The sequence below is a fragment of the Sinocyclocheilus rhinocerous genome, unplaced genomic scaffold, assembly GCF_001515625.1.
Source record: "Sinocyclocheilus rhinocerous isolate Xijiao unplaced genomic scaffold, SAMN03320098_v1.1 scaffold3653, whole genome shotgun sequence".
Classification (NCBI taxonomy): Eukaryota; Metazoa; Chordata; class Actinopteri; order Cypriniformes; family Cyprinidae; genus Sinocyclocheilus; species Sinocyclocheilus rhinocerous.
The window spans coordinates 1-4,534 of NW_015659398.1; the positions used below are offsets into that span (position 1 = coordinate 1).

Genomic DNA, 4,534 nt, shown 5'->3' on the forward strand with positions numbered 1-4,534 from the left:
TTTCGTCATAAGCAATATACGAACATAACGAATACCCTAGCTATTATGTAAAATAAAACTTTCATAAAAAATCATAAATCAACCATAGCGTTAGTTCTGGCAGGTCACGTTAGTCAAGCTCGCATCAGCTGATTCCTATCTACCTATAGGAATATGACACCTATCTAAGCATTCATATATAAGGTCCCTCAGTATTATCAGCAGTTTTCGCTTTTCTCAATAGCTAATTAATATTATCAGCAGTTTTCGCATTGCTCAATAGCTAATTAAATGGCGAATTCGGCAGGCAAAACACCATAAGCAAGAATCGGAAATTTAGCGAGTGGAATTCATTTCCCCAATGGACTCACCTCCGATTCATTCAAGCTTGTTAACTTAAACACGTGAATTCACCGCATTGATCATAAGCTGCCTGATTAGGAAGTAACTGAGTTAGCATTACTTCACGCATTGCTACATTACTGACATGGACTACACGAGTTATGTAACTGAGTTCAGATGGGAACTTCATCCCCAAGAAGGATATCAAGAGATCAAGCATCCCAGTCACAGCTGCTTTGTTTCACTCTCTTGAATGTCTTCACAAGCTAAGTTCTTTTTAATGCTCTCAGGTTTGGCAACATGCGTTAAGTGACTCTTCAGCTCCGCCCACGGCTTGCCTCCAGGAGCTCGGCTGTTTTCAGAGAGAATCGTAAGTTGTAACTTTCTTTATAAATCTTATAAAACTGAAGACTCTTCGGACATGTGAATGATGCAATACTACACTATAGGTACTCAAGATTAACATGAGATTGGCCGAAACTGTGTGTGTTATGTCCCATCGCTGGGGTTATTGCTGATCTCCCTGCTCTCATCCATGCTAAGCTGCATGAATGCGCAGGGAGTTCTTGCCCAGAACAGAACCATACCACCAATCCAAACTATTTTTAATTTCTTTCCACTGTCGCACTCACCAATAACTAACAAGGTTTTAGTAATTACGTACATCTAATTCATGACGCGACAATGGCCTGCGTAATCTAGCGGTCACGCTACGCTCTGATTTTCGGATCCTTTCATCTTCATTATTATGACGGCATTGCGCATCCACTATTCAAAGCACAGTAAAGCTGAAGGCTGCTGCACGTTTCCCAGCATTCCAAACGCCGTCCACTAGGCTCAATGACAGGAAAGTGTCAGATTACAGTGTGCCAAATGAATATGGCTTACTGTAACTCTGCCATCAACAACACTGATGCAATTACGTGCGTTACACGTTTAAAAAAACAGCAGTGTTTGGAAGATAATGAAAGATTACGCATGCTGTCTGTGACACAGCAGATCTGTGTTTCAATGTTTCATAAGATTCTAACATCGTCCACTCACCAGTATCATCCGCGAGATGTCCTTACAGTCCTCGAGCGTGGCGGCCCGGATCGTGAAATCCATCCTCGGAGTGTTTGTCAACGTGGAATATTATTAAATGAAAATACGGAAGGGATGTGTTTATGTTGCTCTGACTCTCACGCGGCACTTAGAAACTGCTAAAACAGCGCCATCTGCAGGTTTCTGATGTGATAACGCAGTTCCGTCTTCACCACTCAATAGTATCTTCTCTCACCACTGGCCATTTATACAAATATATGGTAAAGAAACATTTTAACCTTTCATTTTAAAACAGCAGATTAAAATGCGTTAGGCGCTTATTATTAGACATATCCATATCTAGATATACGCACGTCATCGTTTGGATGATTATTTTGCAGAATATATTTAAAGGTTGACTCATGATGACAGCTGGTTTTACAGTTACTTTCATTTTAACTAGTAGCATGACGTTCATTATGGTGTTTTATATTAACTTGCTGATGAAGTGACTAAACTATTTCTCCCTCACGCATTCCGTGGCTACTTTCCGGAATCATTCAAAGATAACGTAGGCCTATATTCGACTATTATTAATATAAAAGCTGAATAACCTTGAACAAACAACACGTTTTTATAGAGTTCAAGTCTTACAAATGTAAGTCAGCTGGCCAACATTTATTAAGATAACGGAAGTTGATTATTTTTACGTTTACATTAACTTTAAGAAGTTGTTCATCCAAAAATTAAAGGTCCCATATTGTCAAAACTGAAATTTCCTGGCTTTTTTCATGATAACTGAGGTCTAGGTGCCATGTAACTACCATATAACTTTCAAAACAGTCAATCCACAGTCAAATGCACACAGCCTGAATAAAGTAGCTGTGATTTTTCATGAACCGCTGTGACTTCCGTAAAAAGGTGACATCAGAACTACTCAGCCACCGCCTTCAGTCACCACCCCAAGCACTGCCCACAGTCCCATTCTCCTTTTGCCAAACCCCCAGACAACATCGCATCCATGCCATCGCTGAGCAACAACAACATGGAAACATGTCGAGAAAACGCTGTTCAGTCTGGATGTCAGGAAACTACATCATTGCACAGTAGGGCTGTGATGGTCACCGTAACAACTGCATCAACCGTTGTCTGTTGCCACCGGCAGTAGTGCACGTGACGTCACACACTCTAAAACAAGCATAATACAAAGTTTTGTATACAAGTGTAATAATAGTAACAGTTGCAAATCGTTTTATTTAGACTATAAGTCTATGCTAATTGTAGCGAATCAGCTCATGGGGAAATATGAATAATTAATCATAACTAGTTATAATTAATTATAAATATTTAGATCCGCTGTAGATATTTACTTGACCTCTCAGGGTCAACTGTCTGTCAATTCTAAGAACGTTAATTTCCTGGTTAAGGGAAATAACTTTCTTACTGTACAACTCTACACAGAGCCTGTAGCATAAATCTGCATGATTAAGGGACTCCAGTTATGAGCAAACAATGAACAACGTCAAGTGTGATACAAAACTTTATTAACTACATAAACACTTAAACTAGTCCAACATACTACATAAACACTTAAACTAGTCTAACATACACATACACACACACACACACACGCATACAGTTGGTATAGGAAAGGGTTAAAGCTTAAGCAGTAAAGAGGAGAGAAATAAGGAATGAAGTTATGGAACCATTTGCATATTCAGCAGATCTACACCTGAGGGAAACGTCAGATTCTTAGTTTAAACACACCTTTGTAAAAAGGTGCCGATGATACCTCATGTATCAATTAATAAGGCTAAGTTTGATACTTGCATGTCTCATCTGTCTGAAAGAGAGGTTTGATGCAATCTGAAGGTTCAAGTTGATCTTTGCTGAAGTTGGTTGATGAAAAAGAACCAGTTTGCGTCAGAGAATCTTGATGAATGGAAAAATCAAGGCCGAAGGCCTGGCACAAAACTTAGGATATCCTGGAGCGTTGTAGCTCACATCTTCTCAAAACCTAACAGAACCACCGACTCTGGGCGGATCCCTGGTGTGAGGCCTTTAAGGTCGGAGAAGATCCCCGCCTCTCAAGATGGGCTTGTCCAATGAGAAAGGCCGGAATCCCAAGTGGGAGTTTGGAAATACTGGGGAGTTTATGACCCTTTGTGTGGAAGCATGGTAATTTGCATATGGAACTTGAATCGAAATTACTAAAGATTCTCAGGACACTAATATATTGCCTATGTACCAACATATAATATACACGCTCGTTTAGATCATCAGAAGGCGAATTCATAGATACTAAACATGGTAGGATTACATATAGGTAAGATGACAGGAACGAGTGGTTCCATCATAAGCCTGCATAAAACAGTATAAAATCTCAAAGACAACATACACAATGACCTGAAGGATATGTGTGTTCATTCAAAGAAACGTTTTCCTATTAATTAATCAGAGAAGAGTCAATTTTTACTGTGCACTGTGGATTTCCTATGGAAAATGTAGTGCGAGGGGAAATTCTCAACATGCCATTAGGTCGTAAATGTATCTGGTCTAGCAAAGGTGTCGTGGTTGCCATGGGGACCAGGGGGGGCCTGGTGTCGTTCGCAGACATCCTGGCACCCAGTAGGTTATTGGGTGAGGGGTCTGTGACTATTTGTTAATCTAATGAATAATTGATTTGTTAAATCAAATGAAAAATGGTGTGTCTGATTCGTCTAGACCATAGGTCACTAACAGGCGGACCGCGGTCCGGGTCCGGACCCAGAAGCCGTCCCATACGGACCCGGACCTGGACCTACAGCCAAAACAGAAGGTTATGATATGATTTAAAACCTGACGGGGCGCTTCTATTTTCGCCGGCGCAGCTTTTGCAGTCTTTACGATAGCGGTAGTGGAAAAGCACAGACCAATTGCATGCGAGTTAAGCTATCCCACGTGATACCACTCAGCCAATCAAGCCTGTGCATTCCAGGCGGTAAACATTGCGACTCTACAGTGCAGACAGATGAGAGAGTTAGAGGCAAGTTAAGTTGAGAAAAAGGCGAGTGAGACGGAGAAAGTTGAGAAAAAGACGAGTGAGACGGAGAAAGGGAGAGAAAAAGGCGAGAGAGACGGGAGAAAGTTGAGAAACAGACGAGTGAGACGGAAAAAGTTGAGAAAAAGACGAGTGAGACGGAGAAAGGGA

At 40.9% G+C, this 4,534-nt stretch overlaps 1 long non-coding RNA gene across 1 annotated transcript in view; it reads left to right on the top strand.

Annotated features, from left to right (window-relative positions):
- Nucleotides 1–3,228: 3,228 nt before the first annotated feature.
- The window catches only part of LOC107723781 (uncharacterized), a 4,592-nt gene continuing 3,286 nt past the window's right edge, over nucleotides 3,229–4,534 (top strand). Inside the window, exons 1-2 of the long non-coding RNA XR_001637973.1 lie at nucleotides 3,229–3,339; nucleotides 3,690–3,691. This is a non-coding gene — a long non-coding RNA (uncharacterized LOC107723781). The remainder of the gene's footprint in view (nucleotides 3,340–3,689; nucleotides 3,692–4,534) is intronic.